Below are 26,270 nucleotides of genomic sequence, written 5' to 3'. Positions count from 1 at the left end.
TTCAGCTGCCAGGCTTCGGCTTGGTCTACAGACCTAGATGTGCAACAGTACAGCATAGAAGATGGGGCAGGTGAGGATGGGGAGGAGGCTGGCACGAGCTGGGATAGATTTTTTCCCCCTGAGCCCAGCTGGTGATCAGCTTATACCCTAAAGCAGAAGGATTAATAACCAGAGTCATTTTATCCCCATCAGAATGTAACTACAGATGTGGGCTTATTGGGTGAAACAGCTAATCCTTTCTACATTTGGCTCACTCATGAAATATGATGCCTGGGGTTGTCCAAAGCGCTGTTTCCACATGGGCGTGCGGCTGGTGTGCTGCCCTCGTGGGCTGAGTGGGCAGCTGTCGACTGCCTGTGTGCTTGCTATTGGGTGAGCCCATTTCTCACTGGCCTGATGGAGGAGGGGGAAGGGAACAGGCCTGCGTGTGTGTGTGTGTGTGTGTGTGTGTGGACACTGAGGGGAAGAAGAGAGTAGTTGAAGGAAAATAAGTGTCAGGTGTTGGAGGAGGTGGGTTCACAGAGAGGCTGGAAGGAACAGCCTAAGTAAGGTTCATTGCAACCACAAGTCCTAAGGTTTCAGGGAGAAGGAGGCAGCAGGAAAAGGGAAGGAGGCTGAAGAAAGGGGGGTGCACCTGGGCGTACACGTGCTCCAGATCGGAGCCAGCAGGCACCCAGGGATTCACAGCGTGGCAGTGGCTCCACGCTCCCACGCCAGGAGACTCCATTAATCAAAGAGCTGCTGCTGATGGAGCAGGGATGAAAAGGTTTCCAGGCCAGGCAGCGATACGCTTGGAGCCGTTCCCTGGGCAGCCCCTGGGGTGAGTAACAGGAGACCTGGCCCTCCGCGCGCGAAGGTCTGTGGGCTCGGCGCTGCCAACCCCGGAGCCACCAGGCAGCGCGGGGGGCCGCAGGGGCGTGGCCTGGGCGGCGGGGCGTGGCCTGGGCGGCGGGGCGTGGCCTGGGCGGCGGGGCGTGGCCCCAGCGCCGCGCGTGCCCGCCGCCTCCGCCTTCCGCTCCGCGCACCGCCTTCCGCTGGGCGGGGCCTGGGGGGCCGGGGGCGGGGCCTGGGGGGCCGGGGCCGGGGCCGGGGCGTCCTGCCTGACCCCGTCCGGGCTGCGCGGCCTCCCGCCCACCCACGCCTCCGGGCTCGGCCGGGCGCTGCGACCCGCGGGCTCACCCCGCTTCTCAGTCCCGGGCGGGGCAGGAGGGTGAAAGCTTCGTTCCTGCGTGTCCGTTCCCGAGACTTTAAAAACTGCCCCGGGGTTCCCGGAAGACGCGGAGACGCGAGCAGCGTCCGACATCCCCGCCCGCCGGCTCGGGATCCGGGCACGCGGCCCTGACGGAGCGGCGGGCGGGAGGGAAGCGCTCAGCGGCCGAGGGGCTCGTCAGGGCCCTTCTCACCCACTCTTCTTCCTGCCCCTTCCCTCTGACCTTGCGTTTTAATTCCTGGCCCCTCCTCCCCTCGGGCCCCGGCACCTGAGGCCTCCACCCGCTCCCCCCGGGCAGGGCCGCGCCGGCCGGTCCGGGCTGGGAGGCTCCCACTGCCGAGGTCGAGGTCTCCCTCCTTCCCGTGGGAATAACCAACTCCCGGAAGAGCAGCGGATCGGAAAGGGAGCTGCTGGGCGCCAGCTGGGGCTGCGGGCGGGAGGCGGGGAGGCGCCGCTCAGCACCGCGGGGCCGCACGTGCGGGACACGTGACGCCCCTGCTCCGGCGGCGGGTGTGGTCGCTGCCCCGGTGGAGCAGCCACTGCCCGGCTCTGGTCGGGTTCAGGGGGACCGGTCCCCTCTGTGCTCCGCTCAGAACTTTTAGCTACGGAATTCGGTTCTCGGTGGTTGAGGCCATTCATTTTTTTCATTTTTTTAGACTTTTTTTTGAGTTTTAAAACTGGTTTTAGTGGTAAAAAGAAAAAGTGTTTTCCCCCCAATTCTTAAAAGTGTAAAGGAGGAAAGGAGAATGATCCACAATTCCCAACTCTTATATCCAGAGATAACCAGTTTATATTTTGTTGTCATCCTTCGAGATTCTCCCTGCACACACGTTCGCACACGAATGTACTATTTGCAAAAGTAGATTATGCTGCACATGATGCTTTGTCATCTGCATTTTCACTTAATGTATCACAGACATGGTCTTTCTTTCTTTCTTTCTTTCTTTCTTTCTTTCTTTCTTTCTTTGTTTTCGTTTCTTTCTTTCTTTTCAAGATTTTACCCATCTATTTGAGAGAGAGCAAGCATGAGAGGTGGGAAGGAGCAAAAGGAGAGGGAGAAGCAGACTCCCTGCTGAGTAGTGAGCTTGACTTGGGCCTCTATCCCAGGACCCCGAGATTATGACCTGAGCAGAAAGCAGGTGCTCATCCGACTGAGCCATCCAGGCGCCCCAATTTATAATTTCTAATGGCAACATAGAATTACTCTAATGTATTAGCCAAGTTGCTAGTGCTGGAAATTTTAGTTGCTTCCCAATTTTTACTCTTCTGCATGGAAATAGATATCCTCACACATGCATTTTTGCACACAGTCTGTTAGTTTTCTTAAGTGAAACTTTTGCAAGTAGAAGTATATGGGCTTTTAAAATTTCAATGTCCGTTTCTAAAATCTGGGGCTGTGTGTTGTTTCCAAAGCAAGGGGGCTTTTACCCTCCTCCATCAGTACTTGGAATGGCAGGGAAAGTTCATTATCTATGGTGTCTTGATTGATATTCCTGCCAAAACAAGATCTGAAACAAGAATTTGGATGTGAGTAGTTTTTTTTTTTTTCAGGGGTGATCCTAGAAGCACTCTGAAGAGTGAGCAATAAAAGGGGCACTGGTGAAGGGGTTACTACTGTGGGTTGCTGGGGTCCAGTTAGGCTGACAACCCTCCGAGACAACACATGGAATGCTCCTCAGAATGGGTCCCCGTTTGTTTCTGCACGACGTTAACTCTCCACATCTGTGTCTTTCCTTGCTGTTATTTGGAAAATTTCTTCAGGTAAGTTCTAAGGTAGGCCAAGAAGATATGGCTGGAGCATCTACAGCCCCAGCTACAACATGAACTATTACAACTTCCCCTGAACCTGAGCCAAGGCTTGAGGTTAATACAGGACAAAATTGCGTAACGGACTAGAATTTTCATCAACTCCTCCACCTTCCCTGTCTGTTCCCTGAACCATTTCTTGGTGCCAACATCGGCTGTCCAGGGCTCCCAGAGCATATGATCCTCTAAGACACATCAAAGAGGTCTCTGTGATTTGCTCTAGAGGGTTAGACACAAAATCTATTACTTTTCCAGGGACTTTTACGTTTTCAGACAGGAGGAAGCAGAGGGGAGAAGAATTCTTCACCAGGGGAGTTGATGAGAATGCTGGCATTTCAGGCGTTGTGGTGGCTGGAAGCTTCTCTGGCAGAGGCACTGGAGTGTGAGGCCCGTCCAGCAGAGGAATTCTGCTTGTCCTCACCTGACCTGCAGCAGGTGAGGGGCAGTGAAAAGGCGAAAGTGGAACACGAGAGGACGCTCCAGAGCCTCGTTTCTCTCATAAGGACGACACTCAAGGGGCACCTGGGTGACTCAGTGGTTGAGCATCTGGCTCAGGTTGTGATCCCCCGGGGTCCTGGGATGGAGTCCCCCATCGGGCTCCCTGCAAGGAGTCCGCTTCTCCCTCTGCCTGTCTTTCATGAATAAATAAACAGACAAACAAACAAACTTAAAAAAAAAAAAAAAAAAGGATGACACTCACTGGCTTGTGAATTTGGAAAATGAGGCCGGCAGGAGGAAATAAAGCTGAATCTGCTGGAGGCACTTGGGAAAGCCATGAGCCACCAAGGCAGGTGTAGAGGGAGGAAGAAGCACCTCAGGGCTCTGGGGGGAAGGAGGCATCTGAATGAGAGCCTCAGCCTGGGATCCCCTCCTCCCTGCCTAGAGTCCTGTCTGCCGCTCTTCCTCTTCCCTGGCCCACCAGGGGCCCACTGGTTTCTGCCTGTGCCCGGGCTGCTGGTGCTACCAGGGTCCTGCTGGTCACCTGCTGTCTTCCCCAGCGGGTCTCGCCAGAGGGGAGGTCAGCGTCCCTCCTGGGCCTCCGCTGCACCCCCCATACCCCGTGCGGCCCTGAGGGCCCAGGCCGCTCTGTCTCCCGAGCTCCCACCCCCCGGGCCTGACCCGAGTCCCCCGGCGTGGCAGGACTCGCGGGGCAGACGGCAATTCCCTTCGGGCTGTGTGTTCTCTGGTTGTCACACTTGGAAGTGGAGTCCCTAAGGAAGTGGTGAGCTGCGTTGGGCTGGGGGCTGTGGCTTGCGCTCCCCTCATCAGGCCGGGAAGTGGCCAAAGGACAGTGGCCGAGGGGACTGCAGAAGGGGAGTCCCTCCCAGCCCCGCTCCTCTGTGGGCTCCTTGGTGTTTACTGCCTCGCCCCGCTTGCCCTCTGCAGTCCGCGGCCCTGGCCTCTCCGGCCTCCGCCGTCGCAGCCTCCCAGCCTTCCTCTGTCCAGTGAGCCGTTTCCCTGCTCCCCGGACCCCGGGCTCTGGGGCAGCGGGACTAGGGCAAAGTACGGAGGTTTGGGAGCCGGCTGCCTGTGTCTGCTTCTGAGCTGCCTCGGGAGTTGGGTGACATTTCCGGCCTCCGTTTCCTCAGCTGTAAAACGCACATGCCATGGGGGCTCGGAGATGGCAGAGGTAAGGGGCCCGACCCAAAGTAATGGCTAGAGGCTTGCACTCAGGGGCGTCCTCCTGGGACTGCCAAGCATCCCCGGCCCGCCTTGGCGCATGCTCAGCTCGGAGCTGAGGAAGGACAGTCCCGCCATCCCGGACTGCTCTTCTGCGTCCAGCCTCGGTCTCCCCATATCTACCAAGTATCCCCACTTGCGATGCCCTGCCGTGACCTCAGTGTCGCCTGCGCAGAGAAATCTTGTCCCTTCTCCAGAGCTCGTCCTGTCGGGATTTCCCTGCTTCAGTCGTCCACACAGCTCTTTTGCAGGCTCTTAGCCTTGAAAGGCTCGGAGGTGTCTTCCTTTGCCTTTCTTATCTGGAAATAACGATTATTGTTGGTAGAGGGCCTTCCCAGGCAGTTCAGACTTGCCCTCAACAGTGTTTTGAAGTAGGCTGGAGCCGGACTCAACCTAAATCCTGGGCTTAATCCCATATCTCAGAGAAGGCCTTCCACAGACTGGTAGCCAGGCTGATCCCAGTCTCACTGACCCAAAACGCTGAAGTCTCTCCATCCTAAGGACCAGTTGACAAACCCTTCCCAACATCTTCCTTCAGCTCCCAATTTTCTCTCAGCACCTCCTCCCCCCTTCAGAGACAAGCTCCTTTAAAAATTTATACACATCTACCAGTTTGATTTATCCTCTCTCTTTGGGTCCTCAGGGACTGCTGTACAGCTTTCACCAGCTTGTTTGGCCCTCACCAGGGTCATTAGGTCACTGGGCCCTATTTAACCCTTTCACACACATACACTCGCCCCTCCCCAACACCCTTTCCCCTCAGTGTCTCCCCTGAATCCCTTGTGTCTCTCTGGCAACTCTGCCTTAGGGTCTTTGGCTCAGCCCATCTCTTTTTTCTTTTTTCTTTTTTTTTAAGATTTTATTTATTTATTTAAGATCAAGAGAGAGGGAGAGCATGAGCAAGGGGGAAGGGCAGAGGGAAAGAGAGAAGCAGACTCTTCACTAAGCAGGGAGCCTGGCTCGGGGCTCGATCCCAGGACCCCAAGATCATGACCTGAGCCAAAGGTAGATGCTTAACTGACGGAGGCACCCAGGCACCCCGAGATGATCATTAATTCTATTTGAATGTCTCATAGACACATCTACTCAGCATGTTGTAAACTGAGCTAATCCTCTTCTATTTCTGTCTTAGATTGGGTTCCTTAGAAGCCAAATCTGAGACAGGGATATAGATGCATGAGATTTATTGAGGAAGAGAGAGAGAAGGAGTGAGGGAAGAAAGCAGGATAGGGCAGGGGAAAGAGCTAAGCATGGCTGTGATCTCAACTGGAATCCAGCTTCATCCCACAGGGACCTCTGGAGTTGATTTGTGCCACTGAGGTAATTCTACTTTGAGACAACCCTTCACAAGCCAAGATCAGGGTTTTTCTTCCTCCATTAGGTCTTAAGTGTGAATCAAAGGAAAGACATTGTTATAACCGTAGTGAGTGACATGATGGTTTATGTCACTTGTTGATACAGCTTATATACAAACTTTAGACCTGAAAGTCCAATTCTAGATGTATTATATACATTTCAGTGGATCTCTACTGGGTCCTTTCAACCTGATGATTTGGTCAGTTTAAGAGTACCAGTTCTGGCTGCATAGTCACTTGACGGCTCATCACCAGATGCTCAATCTCTGAAGTATAGTAGCATGTCAGGAGCTGTTTTTCAAACATCATGGAGGTCACTGCTATAGATTGCATGTCCTTTCTCTAGATCTCTAAGAGTTATCAATATGGTAGATAAATACAAGGTTCTGTGCAATGTTCAGATTGCCTAGGTTCCTTATAGACTAAGACTGTAGATGTATACTATGGTCCATCCCATGTGAATGCAAACTGTTTCTGACTCTCCTCTTTCATGGGTACTAGAAATAATATATACTATGTATCAAAAGCTGTGTTAATTTGTTCTAGTGAAGATACCACACAGCACCTACAGGTGGAGCTACTACTAGACTAAGCATGAGGTGGTCCATTGTCAGCCATCATTGTACATCCAATTTTTTGCAGGAGCCAGATCATGGATTAAATGGAGATACAACGAGGACCACCCCCTTAAAAGGACCAGTCCGTTAAGTTTTTGAGGGTAGCACTAATCTCTGCCACTTCTCTCAGGATGTGATTTTTTAAATTTACTATTTTGGCTGAGTAGTGGGGTCAGTTTTATTGGTTTATACTTGGGTTTTCTTACTGTAGTAAGGCTTATAAGGGTTATGTCAACGGCTAACATCCATCCCCATTATGAACTTGGGAAACAGGGATTTATGAACCCACTGTGGACAATAGTCTATTACTAGGTCCTCATGTAACACAATTCTAGCAGGAGGTCTAATGGCATGTGGAGATACAGGATATCTGCATCTACTCAGATCCTATATCCAACCATTCTCAAAATATCTGGGTATTCTTTCCTCACTGTATAGTTCTCTAGGTAAATGGCCATAGGTCCCTTTGGAGGGAAGACTGAAGTATCACTGCTGACCCAGACCCTTCCTGGGTCTGAAAAGTGGTTCAGATATGAAAGATTGTGATTTTTTTTTCCACTGGGGCTGCTGACAATCTTCTACTTACTTATTTTTTATCTCTCTTGCTTGTATATATTAGACAATACTTTTGCTAGTGACCCATCTATCTTCCCTTCAGGAACATCATATTCTGTTAGTCAGTCATTCCCATAGCTTACTATAGCTCGGGATCTGTGGTTGCCCATCCAAACTGTTCTCCCATTACAATAACTATGTTTATATGGCTTCTGATGGCTAAGTGCTGCCATTGGCCTCTGCTATTCCAGAATCCAATATTATCCTCATTACTACCAAAAAACCCAGTCTGTGGGGGACATAGGGGTAGACAGGTGAAATAAGTGATAAGAATTAAGGGATACACTTGTCATGATGAGAGTACTGTGTGGCGTATGGAAATATTGATCATATTGTACACCTAAAACTAATATAACACTGTATGTTAACTCTAATGGGATTGAAATAAAAACTTAAATAAAAAGCCTGGTCTGTGACCACATCTCTACAACAGCCCTAGATTAGAGGAAGTCACTACTTACTTGATGGTGCTCTCCTTAGCACTTTGGCGGATGCCTGTCCTCCAGGCCCTTCTGAGGGAGAAAGTCAGCCAGTGGGTTTTCTAGTATGCAGATTTGTTCTAGCACACCCACATCTATGGCCTTTTGATCCCATCTTCCATAGTAGGACATGATGATTCTGGCATTGCTCTTTCTAAGAGCCATTTCAGTAATATAAAAGGACTTCCCTCTTTCATCTGCTCTTACGTTCTTGCTGTAATGTTAAATTCATATTACTGAAGTGTATTCCCATCGCAATAAGTTTGCCTTATTTTCTTCCCTTCATGATCCACCACTCTTTTTTTTTTTTTTTTTAAGATTTATGTATTTATTTGAGGGAGCAGGACAGAGGCAAAGGGAGAGAAAGTTTTAAGCAGACTCTGAGCTGGACATGGAGCTAGACACAGGGCTCAATCTCATGACCCTCATATCATGACCTGAGCCAAAACCAAGAGTCAATGGCTTAAACCAACTGCGCCACCCTCGCACCCTGGTTTACCACTCTTAAGATGCATCTAAGCCATAGACCTCCAGTTCCTGCCACTCTTAAGATGCATCTAAGCCATAGACCTCCAGTTCCTTACCTCAATCCCACAGCAACCTTGATATATAATTCTTTTTTTTTACCCTTTAGCAGGCCCAGAACTTTCCATGAGTCACTCTATACTTAGCCCTAGTCATTGGTCTGGGGGCCAGGAAGAAGGGGAAGAGGGAAGACCCTAAGAGAACAAGCATGATTGTGATGGGCATTTGCCTCAGTTGAGGCTTCTGCATACTGTTCAGCAAGGGAAAGTTGCTCTCTTCTGACAAGATGGAGTGGGACACCTCTGCAAACTGAGAAAGTTCAGGGGGATCTGGCCTCTCTAGCACATCTCCCTAGAAACAACCCCTCCTCATCTCAGGCCCATTCAGTCCCTTCCAGGTTGTATCAGGACCTGACTTTGATGTAAAAGGTCTGCTTTCCTACAAGTCTTGAGTTTGGTTTTGGTTTATAACTTGGTTACCTGCTGGCTATAGGAGATGTTTTTGTTTTTTTTTTAAGATTTTATTTATTTATTCATGAGAGTCACAGAGAGAGGCAGAGACATAGACAGAAGGAGAAGTAGACTCCCTGTGGGGAGCCCCATGCAGGACTCCATCCCAGGACCCTGTGATCCCAACCTGAGGCAAAGGCAGACGCTCAAACACTGAGCCACCCAGGTGCCCTGTTTTTTTTTTTTTTTTTTTTTTTAATTTATTAGTTTGTTTGCTTAACATTTCCCAGGAAGCCTCTGTCTCTTACCTTTTGCTTTGAATTGATCATTGATTGCCTGAGCCTGTCATTTTCTCTCTTTAATGTGTGTGTTTTTTTTTTTAAGATTTTATTTATTTATTCATGAGAATACACAGAGAGGAGAGAGAGAGAGGCAGAGACACAGGCAGAGGGAGAAGCAGGCTCCATGCATGGAGCCCAACGTGGGACTTGATCCCAGGTCTCCAGGATCAGGCCCTGGCTGAAGGCAGCGCTAAACTGCTGAGCCACCCGGGCTGCCCTCTCTTTAATGTGTTAATGATGATCAACAGTAACCACCATTCCCACTGTCCTTTAATTACCATTTGTCCCATATCTCTCAAGTGCCAGAGATATTGCACAAACCAGTGTGTCTCCTTCAATTTGTACCCCTTTCAACTTGCCACAGGTGAGTGAGTCTTTGCATTGCTGCATCAGGGCGAAGTCTTTCACATTTCCCACTCTGCCACTAACAACGAACCCTCAATGCCAGCTAGTTGGCAAGTGATCGACTCCAGGATTCATCTTTAGAATTTGCTCTGAAGAGTACTCTTTGTACCAACTATCTTAGAGTGGGTTTCCTAAGAGCAGAGCCTGAAACAGGGATTTGGACTGCTGTGGTTTACTGAAGGAACGCTCTTCGGAGAAAAGAGGTAAGAGAAGTAGCATAGGCCAGAGGAAGGACCTAAGCATAGAGCTGGAGTCTAGAAATAGCATCGCTTCTCAGGTAGCCTTGGAGCATGAAGGGTACCCCAACACTAGTCCCACTCTGAAGCAAAAGAGCTAGCCCTTTGTACTTCTGTGCCAGTTGGTCATTAGCCGCCGGTTTCTGGGGGGTGTGACCTCCTGCCCGAGGCAGCTCCTGGATTCTGTTTGGCTGAGGATAATTTTCTGGTATTTGGCAGCTGGGTGTAGTGGCCTGTAAAGTGATCCGGGCAGGACACCAACAACTTCTAAGACTGTTTCAGTAAATAACTCCTCAGTCCACCAGTTGCTCAAGCTAGAAACCTGGGAATCATGCATTTCCCTTTTCTTTTTTTTTCAATTTTCAGCCCTATCAAATCAATCTCTAAAGTACGTATTCAATCTCCTAATCATTTCACTAAGTTTTCCCATTTTCACACTCACTACCCAGTTGATGTCTCCACCATCTATTGTCCTTGTTACTGCAATATCTCTGAACAAACCTCTGTAGTTTCTGATCTGAAAGACAGCCAAGATAATCTTTCTAAATCCTCATCTTTTCACATCACTTCCTTTATTAACCCTTCAATGGGTTCCATTGCTCTTATGATAATTTAAAACTGCTTTAAATAACTTAAAATATCCTTCATGACCTTGGTCCTACTCGTATTTCCTGGCTCATCTCTCACTACTTACAACCTCAGATAGCTGACCCAAATGAGCTTCTTTTAGTTACTTGAGTATACCATAGTCTCTCTTGATTCTATGTCTTGCATTCTATGATTTTTTTTTTTTTGTCTGCCAGGACACCTGTACCACCTCTCACCTGATTACTTCTTTTTCATCTTTAAGGATCTGCCTAGTTATGCTTGCCCTTGCAAAGCCCTCCTTGCTCTCAGCTTCTAGAGTCCCATAACACCTCATACTTTCCCATCATGTTTCTTATCACATGGCACTGCAATTGCTTCTTTATTTCATTGCCTATGTCTTCTCACTACAGTGCTATTTCTTTACCAATTTCTTCATTCTGTTCTCACCCTTCTTCCTTTCCCGTATTTCTTAAGACAAATTTCCTTCCATTTTTCTCTTCTTTAGTAATTTTGCAGTAATACAACTAATTTTTACACTTTAATGGTTTAGGATTAGATAATCTCAAATTAAATTGTAAGGTCTGTGGAAGCAGGGATGATGCTTATTATTTATCACTGTGTTATCAGTGCTTGGTATATGGATGGAACTCAGTAAATGTTTATTAAATGAACTAATGCATGTATAAGAAGATTTGGTTTCTGTTTTCATTGCCAGTCTAGGTGCCAGCAACCTGCAACAATGCCTTGCATATAGTACATGCTTAATGAATATTTGTTAAATTCATTAATGAACTTAGCCTTTCCTCCCAATTTGCATGACAGCTCTCCTGCGTGATTTAGGCCCTCAGCACCTGTGTGTCAGAGTCAGGCAGTAGATCCTGGCACGAGCAAAGTGACAGGCCAGAAAGATCCTTGTTCTCATTTTCCTAAACAAACATCAAAACAAAACCCAAGATGTCTTAAACAACTTTGAAGGAGCTCTGGAAACTGGTTAAAGGTTACAGCAACTAAGTAATGCCCAATTGAAAAACTCATTTTCAAAATGGTAAGAAATTTTGGAGTTTTTACTCACCCTCAATTCAGCCCACCTCACCTCTTCCAGCAGAGTAGTGATTTTGTTTGGGAGCAGGTGGCAACCCAGCTCACGGTTCACACCAGCCAGAGGGCACAGAATAGACCTTATTTTCAAATTACCATGTTTGTCTGTTCTAAATAGTCTGGAAGTACTAAAGGACCAATGCAAGGCAATATCTCTGTTCCACATAACTTAGAATGCAAGTAGGGAAAGCACTGGGCAATGTTTGTAAAAGCTGCAGACTGGTTACAATCCTACAGACAGCTGGGGCTAGAGATTCTCTGAGTGGAGGCATACAGTAGACCATCTAAGGCCAGGAGGATAAACTGAGGTGAGATGCTTTGGGGAATTAGGACATTCAAAGTAGCCATGTATATAGGGAAATTAGCACATTATAATGGACATTCAAAGTAGCCATGTATATAGGGAATATTAGCACATTATAAACACATGTGCTAATCCCTAGGGTCATAGTAAGCCTACCTAAATGGTGAAGGGATGACCCCAGACCAAACCATTCTGTAGAATGGTTAAAAGTGGTGGATGTTCTCTTTTTGTCTTTTTTTTTTTTTTTTTTGGTATTTGTTTGTTTTAGTTCCTAGCATTTCAGGAAACCTCTATCCAAACACTAGCTGAACACAAGCTAAAGAAATAGAAACCTCAGCGATTACACATGACAAGGCATATTGTCTTTGCCAAAATAGTTTGGAAAAGTTTTGAAACAAATGTATTGTTTCCACAACAACCACAACAACCACCTCCAGAAGAAATAAAGAATGGAGGAAAGAAAGAAAGAGAGAGAGAAAATTAGCAATCTTTGAGGTAGAGGGAGAATCTGATTTATAGAGTTACCACATGATAATAGTCAAATGCCTAATTTTCAACCAAAAAAAAAAAAATCCCAAGGCATACAAAAAGTAAGAGCACAAGTCTCATTCAGATGAACAAAATTAACTGACAGAAGCTGACCATGAGGAAACTCAGACATCAGAATAAGTAGGAAAAGACTTTAAGCCAACTATATTAGATATATTTTACCCTTATATATTAAGGGAATACATGGGCAAAGAACTAAATGAAATCAAGAAAACAATATATGAACAAGATGAGGATATTAACAAGGATATAGACATTGTAAAAAAAGGGGGCACCTGGGTGGCTCAGTGGTTGAATATCTGCCTTCGACTCAGGTTGTGATCCTGGGGTCCTGGGATTGAGTCCTGCATCAGGCTTCTGGAGGAAGCCTGCTTCTCCCTCTGCTTATGTCTCTGCCTCTATCTCTCTCTGTGTCTCTTATGAATAAATAAATAAAATATAAAAAAAAGAAATTGCAAAAAGGAACTAAAATTCTGGAGTTGAAAAGCATAATAGCTTAAATAAAAGTTTATTAGAGGGGTCTGACATCAAATTGGAGCAAGAGAAAGAATCAGAGAACTTTAAGATAAGATGATTGAAAGTATTGAGTCTTAGGAGTAGGAGGGGAAGAGCAAAGAAAAGTGAACAGAACATAAAGGACTTATGGAATGTTATTAAATGGACAAATTTATGTATTATGGGAATTCCAGAAAAAGAGAGCAAAAGAGGTAGAATAATTATATAGAGAAATAATGACTGAAAATCTCTCAAATTTGAGAAAATACATGTATCTACAAATCTAAGAAGCTCAATTAACTCCAAACAGGATAAACCTAAAGAGACCCATAAGGAGGCATATAATTAAACTGTTAACAGCCAAAGACAAAGAGGAAAAAATCTTGAAAATAGAAAGTAACTTGTCACAAATAAGGGATTCACAACTGACTTCTCATCAGAAGCCATGGAGGCTAGAAAGCAACTAGTATGATTTATTTAAAATACTAAAAGAAAAATACCTGTCAAGCAAAAAATCCATATCTGGTAAAACTGTCCTTCAAAAAATGAGAAATTAAGACATTCTCAAAATAAATAAACAAAAGCTGAGAGTTTATTACCATTACCCTCGCTCTCCAAGAAATTCTGAAGGGGTTCTTCAGTTTGAAATGAAAGATTTTAGACAGTAGCTCGAAGTGATATGAGTGCTCTAGTAAAGGGAAAAATATGGACAAATATAAAATCCAGCATCATTGCAGTTTTGATTTGTAACTTCATTTTGAATTTTCTCTTATATCTAAGAGACAAGTATATAAAAATAATTATAAATCTGTTATTAGGGACACAATGTATAAAGATGTAATTTGTGATATCAATAATATATAACTAGGAGTGATGGAACTGTATAGTAGTTTTGTATGTGATTGAAATTGATATCAATTCAAATTAGATTGTTATAACAATAGTATACCATAAATAAATCCCCATGGTAACTACAAACAAAATATAAACATACAGAAAGGAAATGAAAAGGAATTCAAAATCTATCACTACCAAAGAATCAAGTAAACACAAAAGAAGGCCATGACAGAAGAAATGAAGAAGAAAAGACCTAGAAGACATAGAAAAAAATAGCAAAATGGCAGAGGTATTTCCTTGTCAGTAATTATTTTAAATGTAAATAGATTGAACTCTCCAATCAAAGACATACATTATGTAACACAATAAAGAAGGACTGGGTGAAAATCTCCCATAACCTATTATAATATGTCCCAAGTCTTACATTATAAAGACCTTAGGAAAGAAAACAAAATGTAACTATTGGAATTGGAAATGTAATAAAACATTAAAATTAAAGATATATTTTAAAGAAAAAGCATAGATTGACATGTTGAACAAAATAGACAAAACTATGTGCTATCTACAAGGTACTTATGTTAGATTTAAAGATGCAAATAGGTTGAAAGTGAAAGAATGGGGAAAAAACTCCCAGGCAAATGATAAACAGAAGAGAACTGAGGTGGCTATATTATGATTATACAAAGTAAACTTTAAGTGAAAAACTGTTAAAAAAGACAAAAATATGTCAAGTCACAAAGATGATATGCAATTAATAATACATATGAACCAAGCATCAGAGCCCCAAAATATATAAAGCAAACATTGACAGATTGAAGATAGAAACAGAAAACTCTGCAGTAAAAGTAAATTTTAATATTACATTTTCAATAATGGATAGAGCAACCAGATAGAAGTTCAGCAAGGAAATATAGGACTTACACAACAAAACAGACCAACCAGATCTAACAGGTATATATAGAACACTGAGTAACAGCAGAATACACCTTTTTCTTAAGTATACATGGAAGATTCTCCAGGACAGACCAAATGTTAAACCACAAAACAAGTATTAATAAATTTTAAAAGATTGAAGTCATACAAAATTTCTTTTCTGATCATAATCGAATAGAACTGAAACTCAATGACAGAAGGAAAACTAAAAAACTGCAAATATATGGAAATTAAATAACATATTCTGAAACAATCAATGGATGGAAAAAGAAATCACAAGGGAAATTAGAAAATACCCTGAGATGAATGAAATAAAAAAAAAACAATACTCTAAAACCTATGGGATGAAAGAAGTACTAAAAGAGAAATCTATAGCATTAAACATATATATCAGAAAAGAAGACAGATCTCAAATCAATAACTTAACTGCATACCATAAGCAACTGGAAAAAGAAGAGCAAACTAACCCCAAAGCTAGCAGAAGAAAAGAAATAATAAAGGTTAGATCAGAGATAAATAAATTAAAGAATAAGAAAAACAATGGAGAAAATCAGCAAAATCAAAGGTTGACTATTTGAAAAAACCAACAACATTGACAAAGTTTTAGCTAGGCTAAAAAAGAAAAAAAGAAAGTAGATGCCAGTAATAAAAATTAAAAATGAAAGTGGGAATATTGCTACTGATTTTACAGAAATAAAAAGAATTGTAAGAGGATACCATGAATTATAGTAAGCCAACAAACCTGAATAACCTAGATGAAATGGACAAATTCTTAGAAACACATATATACCAAAACGGAATCATGAAAAAGTAAAAAATCTGAATAGACCTATAACTAGTTGGAGATACAATCAGTAATGAAAACCTCCTGACAAATAAAAGCCCTGGACCAGATGGCTTCACTGGTACATTAGACCAAGCATTAAAAGAAGAATTAACACTAGTCCTTCTCAAACTCTTCCAAAAACTGAAGAGGGGGGACCATTTCTTAAGTCATTTCATAAAGTCAGCACTACTCTGACACCAAAACTAGACAGAGATACTACAACAAAAGAAAACTACAAACCAGTATTTTTTATAAATATGGATGCAAGATCTTCAACAAAATACTGGCAAACTGAATTCAACAACATATTAAAAGTGTTACACACCATAACCAACTAAGACTTATTCCCAGATTACAAGGATGGTACAACCTATGAAAATTAATCAAAGTGATTCACTACACAGACACAATAAAGGGGGGGGGGAACACAGTCATTTCAGTTGAGGCAGAAAAAGTATTTGACAAAATGCAAAATCTTGTCAATAAAAATACGCAATAAACTGTGACTAGAAAGAAACTTCCTGAACATAACAAAGGCTATATATGAAAAACCATCAACCTGCCATTATGGTGAGAGGCTGAAAGCATTCCTGTAGGATGGGGGCCAAAGCAAGAATGCCTATTCTCACCACTTTGATTCTACATCTTATTGGAAGTTCAGACAGAGCAATTAACCAAGAAGAAAAAAAATGCACTTAAACTGGAAAGTAACAAGTACAATAATCTCTATTTCAGATAACTTGATTTTCCATATAGAAAACTCTAAATTAGAGTCCACACACACCCACACACACACCACAGACACACCACACACACAGTATGTTAGAGCTAATAAATACATTTGGCAAAGTTACAGTATACAAAATTAACACTAAAAAAATCAGTTGCATTTCTGTTCACCAAGAATAAGTAATCCAAAAAGAATACTAGAAAAACAATTGCACTTATAAAAATATCAAAAATAATAAATACACAGAAATAGATCTAAGCAAGGAGACAAAAAAACTTTTTGCACTGAAAATTACAAAACATTGCTAAGAGAAATAAAGACATAAATAAATGGAAACATAGCCCATGTTTAAGGATTAGAAGACGATGAAAATACTACCCAAAGAAATTATAGATTCAATGCAATTGCTATCAAGACTTCAATAGTTTTCTTTACATAAATAGAAAAACCTATCCTAAAATTCACATAGGATCTCAAGGAACCCCAAATGTCAAAACAATTTGAAAAATTACAAAGTCGGATGACTCACATTTCCCTGATTTCAAAACTTTTTATAAAGCTACTGATGTGACCACAGTGAAGCATTGACATAAGGACAGGCATAGACCAATGGAATAGAATAGGGAGGCCAGAAAAAAATCCTTGTATGTATGATAATTGATTTTCAACAAGAATGCTGAGACTACTCATTGGGGGAAAGGACAGTCTTTCAACAAATGGGACTGGGAAAACTCGATATCTATATGTAAAAGAATGAACCTGGACCCTTACCTTACACGATATACAAAAATTAACTCAAAATGGATTTAAAAAAAACCCTAAATGTAAGATCTAAAACAATAAAACTCTTAGAAGAAAACAGGACAAATTCTTCACATTGGATTTGACAATGATTTTTTGGGTATGCAATCAAAAGCACAGGCCACAGAAACAAAGCTGACGAATGGAAACTACATTAAACTTACAAATTTCTCCTTGTTAAAGGAAACAATAAAAAAAGAATAAAGGAAACAATCAACAGAGTGAAAAGACAACCCATAGAATGGGAGAAAATATTTCCAGGTTATATATCTGATTAGGAATTTACATGCAAAATATATAAGGAACTGGTACAACTCAATAACAAAAACTGGACAGTATACTTAAAATGTTTTGTTATAAATTTTGTTTTGTATATTTCACTACAATAAAAAGTCAGTGTAGCAGCTTCTTCACTGCTCTCCCTACCTTCTGGGTGTTTCTTCCTTAAGTTGCTCTAAAAGGAGAGCAACTTAAATGCCTCGATTGGTGTTTAACATGATTAGCTTATAAATTAGGGAAGAAATAATAATTCTGTCTATATGGCCAGATTAATTGTCCCAAAGTCAAGCTTTGATAATGTTGTTATCCTGTTTATATTTCAGTGGTTCCCCACTGCCTACAGGGCAAAATCTAGGTTCTTTCTGATTTACAATCTGATTCCAGTTTATCCTTTCTCCATGCCTCCCTCTCCCACTGTTTCTACTGCAGCCAGATAATGTCCCTAACAGACACCCCCATGTGGGGCTGTCCTTCTCCTCCTCTCCGAACTTGATCCTAATCCACCCTCCTAGGGCTATCTTGAACTCTGTCTCCTTCAGGAAGTGCTTCCTGCAACTTCCGATGCTGACATGTCATTTTTCCCCTCAACAGCACAAGTACATTCTGTCTGTGTAGCTATGGTTTAGTCCTTCCACAGACTTCCTGGCTGGATTTTGAGCACTGTGCCCTGTACATTTGTATTTCCCACACTTCCTAACTTTGCATATTGTTATCTGACCACCTGGCTTCCCAGGAAGTTTTTTCAGTGGCCTTTCTGGGAATATCGTTTGCAAAATTTCAAAAAGAGGAGACTGAAGTAGATGATAAGGCAGGTCTCTTGAGTTGTAAGGGTCCATGCCTGTTTGCATGAAAAACAGGTCAAGGCCTTAATCCACGCGAGCCACTCATCTTCATTTAAACCAGAGGGTCGGGATCCCTGGGTGGCTCAGTGGTTTAGTGCCTGCCTTTGGCCCAGGGTGTGATCCTGGGGTCCCGGGATCGAGTCCCACATCGGGCTCCTGGCATGGAGCCTGCTTCTCCCTCTGCCAGTGTCTCTGCCTGTCTCTCTCTCTCTCTCTCTCTCTATGTCTATCGTAAATAATAATAATAATAATATTTAAACCAGAGAGTCCTGAGCAGCACTGGGAGGGAGGTGAGTTCTGGCAGTCCTGCGGGCGACCACTTAGCCCATGGGCTCTGGACTAATAAGATCTTTCTCTGGATTCTGCCCCTCCTTTTTCTTAGTCTAATCTTTTCCCCAAATGCTATAGGAGTATTTCTGTAGACATTGGTCAAAAACAAATTCTAAAGATTGAGTGGTAGAGACTCCAGGGTAGCCTTGTGACTCCTGCCTCCCAGTATCTCTGACCTTGCATAATCTCCTGTAAGTGCAAGTGGTACCTGTGCTTCTGAGAGAATACAACAAAGGTGATGGACTGTCACTCCCATGATTAGATTATATCAGACTTAGCTAACTGGGGCTAGAGATTCTCCTTATGATCGGAAAGGAATGATGCAGCCATTTTGGAGAAGGTCACATGTCAAGGAACTGTGGGCAGCCTCTAGCACCCAACAGTGGCCTCTAGCCAACAGCCAGCACATAGCTGTCAGCTGTACAGTCACAGGAAGTGTCTTCTGCCAACAACCTGAATGAGCCTGGAAGCAGAGTCTTCCCCATGTGAGCCTTCTGATGAGAATGTGGCTCAGCCGCCACCTTGACTGCAGCCTTGTGAAACAGAGCACTCAGTCCAGACTCGGGACCAACAGAAACCGACATAATAAACACGTATTGTTTTAAGCCATTAAGTTTGTGGTAATTTAGTGTACAACTAGGAAACCAACACAGATTGTGTTCAGCTAATACACAGTAGCTGAGAAATGCAATGTCCCTAAAGAAATCTGACTATACTTTCCAGCTCCACCTTGGAACCCACGAACCCTGAGCAGGAAGGTTCCAAGGGCCATGTTCTCATGGTGTTTGCTTTCTAATCATGACTAATCTACTTAAAATTCAAATGTGTGAACGCATAGAAGGACAAACTGTCTTGCTGGGTAGAGCCCAGCACGGTAGTTCCTGTAGAATGGAATGTGATGAAGACTCAGTTTCGGTCCTCTGTTCCCACCACAAACACAGTCAGGCACCAGTTCTCCAATGGGGTCTCTAGGGGTGATGTTACCGAGGAACAGTTTTAATTTGAGTCTCAAATCAGTGATAAAACCAAATAAAAAATTTCAAAATAAGTTGCCTTAATACTTTTAAGCAATTAAGACAAGATACAACGTTTAATGAATTCTTGTTAAACTTGCTTTTATGATTGGATAAGCACACTTTGTAATTAGCAAAGTACTTGCTGATATTCAAAAGGGAGTGTGAAGATTTTAGTTTTTTTAAGACAGGCTAAACATTATCACAGTCGTCTTTGAATTATTTGTGTTTTAAGAGACAGATACGTTCCTATGTACCCTCTCTAAATAGTCACAGATAGCAAATAAGTTGGATACAAATGATCAGACTTTTACTTTGTGCTGGAAGGATGCCCATGAACCCCACCGCGCCTCCCGACGGCCCTCCGGCGCTGCCAGAGGTCACAGAAGAGAGAAGGGCATGCGTGTGTTCTCTGTCTGCAGCCAGGAGGGAGCGGTGCCAGCCTTGGGCTGCCTGCCTTGATAGAATCTAACATTTCCTCTTTCTCCCCTTGGAAAGCCCTCCAGCAGCAGCCCCACAGTCCACGTGGAGTGGATGCAGGGCTTGGGAATACCAAATGGTGTTAGGGTAATCAGATCCTTTCCAAGAGAATCTTGAAGTTCGACACAAAACCCCAGTTAGTCTGATAATGTGCAATCGGCGTTATGAGGTCACAGTCCTTGACTAGGAGGTGAGGAAGTGCCATTCTGGTCTTAGTTTGTTCTCGTGATGGCTGAGAACACTTTCCCTCCCTTCTTTCACCATCACTCCCGAAACCACGAAAACAATGCCGAGTGCCCCACACTGTCGATCTCGAGCAGGGAGTGACACTTTTCCCTGCAGCATCCAAGTCAGCATCTCTCCTTGGAAAAGTCCGTGTCTTCCCTGTGGCAGGGGTGAATCACAGCCGAGAGGGGAGCTGGAGCTCAGTTTTTGCCAAAACTCCCTGCAGGACTACCTTTCCTTCCAGATTGTTGACCTCTAAGGCCAAGGCACTGAACTGTTGGTAAAATGCTGCACGCTGCCCCGAGAGGCAAGGCAAGGCAGTTGCCACCCCATCTAGCATCGCGCTGGGAGGACGGGGCAGCCCGTGCCTGCCCAGGACAGCTCCTCTTCCAGAGCCTGCTCTTGGCTCCCAGGTGTCCGTGTGGTCACCAGCTGTGCTCCGGGGAGGTCCAGCAGAGGGAGGTGAAGGCAGCCGAGCTCGGGGCCGGGTACTACGCCAGCAGAGAGGACGCTGCACCCTGGGCCCGTGGCCCCCTGCCAGCAGTGTGACCCTGCAGTGGACCTCTGGGCAGCTCCCAGCTAGGCTTCTCTCCCCTGTGGAACCTGTCCCGGTCCCCGCCGGCATGTCAAGTTCCCGCATTTGTTTCCGCGTGTCCCCGAGTGTGGCATCAATTGCAGAATCTCTGATGATAAGGATCAGAACATAATTTTTCCATTTCTTATATTAGGGAGGATTTTTTGGGCTGCCTGTAAAAGAAGGTTTCTTTCCCTCTGCTGTAAAAGTCTGAATGAGGGAAGCACTGGAGGGCAGGATGGATGGTCCCCAAACCAGGTTCTCCAGGCCACCTGCTCAGCCATCCCGAGGGCGTGGCTCCTCCAGGTCCCAGGTGAGTCAATGCCCCCCAAGCAGGGTGGAGGACCCGAGAAGGAGAGGCATGACCCTTTCTTTAACAGATCTTGTCTCAGGTGTTTGCACGTATCCTTTCTGCACACTCCATTGGCTACAGGAAGGCAGAGAAATGTGGCCACAAACCCAGCTGAATATCGACAGATCTATTATTGTGGAATAAAGAGCGAATGATTATTGAAGGCACAGCATTCAGCCTCTGCCGCCTTTTTTTATACAAAACTCTCTACTATATCAATTTTTTAAAATTTCAAAATACTTGCTCAAAACAAATTGTTATAAAAGTATAAAAAGGAAGACCTCTATGCACCCCCCACCTGGAACTCCTATGAAGGGATTGATGTGCCTTCTCTCATGCCTTTCTTGACAGTCATTTAAAAATATGCAAAGCTTTCTGCCTCCCTGACCACGTCTATTTTTTTAATGAGATCATTCTAGACACAATATTTTCTATGATTTGCTTGTTTCTCAATACATAATGCATCTGTTTGCTTATTGGTAACTACATGTAGCTCTAAACCATTCTTTTTAATGACTGCATAGCTCATAATATGGGTTTCTTAGTCGGAGGCACTATAATTTCTTCTACCACTCCCCAGCAGAACATATAGCTTATTTCCTTTTATCATCACTGTGAATAATGTGGCAAGAAACAGCCTTGTGCACACATCCTCAGGTGTTTCTTTTTGTAGGATACTTGATTAAAGGATACGTACAACTAAAAGTGCAACAGATTCTCCTCGGTCACTTTATGGAAAGACCATCATAATTTGCAGGCTGGTGGGTCGCAGATGAGAATGAGGGAGTCCTTGGCAGCACCCCCCCCCCCCACCCCGTGCTGTTGGAAAAGAAGATGAGAGGATGGAGAAGGATGTCGAGCAGAAGAGTGATTTCCAGGAACCGGTTCCCTGGTCTAGTAGCTGAGAAACTGTTCATTCCACCTGCTCTCGGAGAGGCCATGAGGACACCTCTGTTTCCACCAAGAAGCGGGTGGAAGGAATCACAGTGTCGGCCGCACAGCAAGCTGCCCTGGCCTGGGGAGGACTATGACAGAGATGCAGAGGCTGAGGAGGATGGGCCTGGGTGCCCTAGAGGGACATGAGCCCTTGCAGCCCCATGGCCAGGCCAGGGTGGCACTGCCTGGGGGACAACCCAGCCCCGCAGGTGGACGGAGCACTGAGCCTGCAGCCCGGACTCACACAGCCCCTTCTCCATGGTCCAGAGGAGGGAGCAAGGCTCAGGGACAGCATGGCTTGGCCAAGTCCGTGGAGGAAGGCTGGGGGAGGCTCTGGGGATGAAAACCCCCTGCTAGGACTCCTGAGTCATTCCCCTTGCCCATAGTCCTGCACTTGGCCAGCATTTCTGGGGTTTTTGGCTTGGATTCTCTTTGTTGATTCCAGTTTGCAGCCTGGAGAAGCTCATGGATCGGCCACACCGGCTTGTGATTTGTGGGTGTGTGAAGGTTGGGGAGGGCGGAGGAAGGCTTTGCAGGGTTTGGGGCGGCTGGGAATCACAGCTAGGGGTGGAGAAGCAGAAGCCGCTCCCTCCTGCCCCTCCTCTCTCTCCCTCCTCTGTCTTCTCAGCAGGCAGGCTCTAGGGAGGTGGCAGGCCTACAGGATGACAAGCATGAGCCATCCCCCAGCTGGCCACCACAGGGAGAGGGCTGGCATGTGGGGAGCCTTCAGCCCCACTTACAGACTGGGAACTGAGAACTCAAGCCCTCTAGCTAGTGCAGTGCTGAGCTGGGAGCTGACTCACCCCCCAAACCCTTGCCTTCCCCTCCATGGCCACAGGTGCCCCCACCTCCCCTGCACAGAAACCCAGTGCTCACCCCCAGCTGTAGTCCTTCTGTCTTAACAGGGAAAGGGGAAGGATGTCGGGAAAGACAGGCTAATTCTTGCTCATGCTCAGCACTTTACAGGGCATCCTGTTTTTCTGTTGGGGGTGTTCAGCCCATGGGCCAGGACGGTTGGTGCTTAAGGACGTCAGGTCAGCTCCTGGCAGGCAGCCACACCCCCTCCAGAAACCACTTGGCTTCCTGGATTCCTGGAATCTCCACTTCCGAGGTTCATCTCCTAGAAGGGGGCCACCAGCACCCCCAGCCTCCCCACACTCACTATTGTGTCCTGGATGTATGGCAGAGACTGACCACTACCCAAGCAATTTTACTTGCCACCAACAAGAGGAAATGACCCGCATAGCCGGGAGAGGAGGGCAGACTCTTTCATCTTGGGGGGTCCTATGCATCTTGTGTCTTCTGGCAAAATGGCTGCTGCCATTGTGCACAGACAAATCAAAGTTATTACATCTAAATAACTTCAAGAAACTGCCTTGCTCACTTGGGCCTGGCTGCTGGGAAGATGATCAGTGTTGCTCAGCCTGGGTGTACTGACCTGCCCAGCCCAGTCCAGCCCAGCCCAGCCCAGCCCAGCCCAGCATGTAGGGCCGGGCCTGGGAGCCAGCCCCAACGCTCTGGGCCTCCCCTTTTTATCTGCCACTGACTTGTGCTGCATGCGGACACCTCATTCCCATGGGCCTACCCTTTGTTACTCAGGAGCTTATATTTAGCTGTTGTTTTTCTCACATTTTGGGAAGTGCTGACTTGGTGCCCATGAGGGTGAAGCCAGAGGCCAGAAGCTGTCTCGTGTGTTTTGCCGAGCAACCGAGAAAGCTGTTGTATCTCAGCATATTCTGACTTTGGAAGAGGAGGGAAATAAAACCTTCCAGGATAGTCCTGGATTGTTGTAGGGCCAGAGCAGCAGGTATCTTGTCCTTTGGGTCATTGGAAGATGAGCTCCCTGAAGGGCCATGATCTGTCTTATTTCTGAATCCCCAGCACCTATCAGGGGCTGGCCTGGAAAGTGCTAGTTAAATATTGCTGGGCAAACGTAGAGAGACCCGGACATCACAGACCGGCCACAGGCCAGGAATAACCGTGCCCAGGAACCCAATGTCTTTTGTGGTAGGGACTCCAAGAGTGGCTACGGCTCAGGCCAAAGGGGTCCCCACAGCACCCCATCTGCCCCTGGGGCTGGCTTTTGGAGGACTTGGGGGTGGTTAGCTGTGTGTTTGTCCCTTGGCTTCCCGGGGGCAAGGCCACGAGGCATGAGGCCACGGAGGTTGTACCATGGGAACAGCTGTGCCCCGTGAACATCCCATGGGCTCTGGGGTGGCGGGCTGGAGGCTGTGCACCTCCACACAAGCTGGGAGCTTGATTTCTCCTGGAGCTTTATTTCTGCAGTGCCGGCTCTGCTCCAGGCGGTGGCCAGCCACTGGCCGTAGCAACAGTTTCCAAGATAAACAAACAGCAGAGGATGCCTGGATCACAGATCGTTCCCTTTTGGGGCTGGCCCTGAGGGAGACAGGTCCGCCCCCCCAGATGGTCTGGGGGTGGGATGGGGTGGGCGGAGCAGGGAGCCCACAGAGGGCTCTTGGGATTGCTGCACAGCACAGAGATGAGCACAGCCATTTGTTATGTGTAATTAAATTGAGCTAATTTCATTCTGTGGCACAGAGCCGGAGAATCCGGGTTCTCAAAAAATGTTATTATCTTATCTCATCTTGTGTAAATGTCATCATGGCACAGCTGGAACGGGAAGAAAGGACATTTTTGAGATGTTCCTGGTCCCCTAAATGGATTGCGTTCTGTTCCTTCAGCATTAAAGTCAATCTGATGCCAAAGCCTCCAGGAGCTGATGTAGATGAAATGTTACATTTATATAATCATTCCACAGACAGACAGGAAAGTGCTTTTTCTGGGTAAATCTCAGAAGTGAGTGAGGGAGGCTGAGAGATCAGAGGATCGCAAGCCCCTGGGGGCCCCTGGCATCTCTGCTCCTGAACCAGCTACAGCCACTCATTTTTCTAGCCTCACCCCAGAGGGGAAACGACCGAAAGAGATGGGGAAATAAACCCTGGCAGCTAAGCTCCCTTTAAGTCCTTGTCCTGCAGTGGCTCCGTGACAGTAGTCAGCCCCCAGGGACGTGGCTGGAAAAAAAGTCAGTGAAACAAAAAGAATAGCCATACGATTCTTCTCAATATAAGGATATGACCAAATGTATGGCATGTGCCGTCAGAGGTCATGACTGCAGACTCAATGAGCCCGTTCCAGAGCTCGAGGGAGAAGGCCCGGGGAGACGCACACACGATGGACAGTCTCTTCCCAGGGGGCTAAGAACCTTCTGGGCCTTCCTGGGCCTTCCTGCCACGCAGCCCTGGCCTGGGGGATAGAGGCAGGCATCCCCAGCCTCCCTGCCTACCCACGCCCCCCCCCCATGACCACACCCTCGGCCTCAACCCCTTTTAGAATTCTCTGCCCCCGAAGCTACTCGCTGTCCCACTGCTGTCCTCATGGCAGGAATGGCCACTGGGGATGCTGTGGCCTCGCCTGCATCAGGCTCCCAATGACGGCCACCGCGTCCTGGAGGGATCGAGGGCCCTGTCACGTCAGCAGGAGCTTAGCCAGACTGTGGTGCCTCCATCAGCACCGGGGAGTTTGGAGATGGATCCCCATTGTCGCCGACTGGCCGTAGGAGCCGTGGGGCCAAGTATCCGATTGTCCTTGCGCCCCGGGCCTGTTGGCCACCCCACAGTCCTTCCCGGCTCCTGGAAGGTTGGGAGGGACTCGGATCTTAGGGGTGAACCAGCCAGTGGAAAAGTGTTCCCAGCAACTTGAGGAGGCGTGTCCGATGCTGAGGACCACCCAGGGCATTGCTGTGGTACATCCATGTATCCCCGCAGAGCCCGCCAGCCCTTGGGATGGCCTCGTGCTTGTGTCCCTGGGAAGATGGCCTGGCGACACCAGCTCCCTCCTGCCCGTGCCTCCTCTACAGGGTCACCGCGCTGCTGGCCTTTCTGGGTCCAGATTTTGCAGAGACGCACAGCTTGGCTCTGGAAGGGACCCGGGCAGTAGTTTGTATTCCTGTCACGCTACTGCTGTTCATTGCTGTCAGGTCCATGTTCTCATTTCCTCAAAAGATTGTCATCCCCTCCCCCACACCCTCTGTGGAGCACAGATGAGGACACAGAGGTTGGGACAGTTTAAGTGGTCTGTCCAAGGTCATGCTGTCCCTACTGGGGGCCCCGCCCCTTGGTTTTCCAACCCTGATGCCTCCTCATCCATGTCCCGCTTGGACTCCCCACCGCCTCTAGTGCTGAGTGGATCTGTCACCCAGTGGACATCCTAGGGCCACCCTAGTGGGCAGTGACCTGCCCCGATGCCTGCGAGATGTGGACAGAGCAAGTCTTGAGGCCCTTGTCTAAATGCCCCACCCCGGGGTGGGGGGTCCAGGCAGGGTCAGCCCGGATGCAGATGC

General features: G+C 46.3%; 1 long non-coding RNA gene across 1 annotated transcript; it reads left to right on the top strand.

The window, feature by feature from the left end:
- Positions 1-491: 491 nt before the first annotated feature.
- LOC112921543 (uncharacterized) lies at positions 492-24,636 on the top strand. Its single transcript, XR_003235260.2, has 4 exons — positions 492-820; positions 2,762-2,971; positions 20,777-20,935; positions 21,648-24,636. It is a non-coding gene; the product is annotated as an uncharacterized lncRNA (long non-coding RNA).
- The last annotated feature ends 1,634 nt before the right edge of the window (positions 24,637-26,270 follow it).

The sequence above is a fragment of the Vulpes vulpes genome, chromosome 2 (genome assembly GCF_048418805.1).
Source record: "Vulpes vulpes isolate BD-2025 chromosome 2, VulVul3, whole genome shotgun sequence".
In the NCBI taxonomy this organism is placed as follows: Eukaryota; Metazoa; Chordata; class Mammalia; order Carnivora; family Canidae; genus Vulpes; species Vulpes vulpes.
The sequence above is the reverse complement of the archived record's forward strand: the minus strand, read 5'-3'. Positions and strand labels throughout refer to the sequence as shown.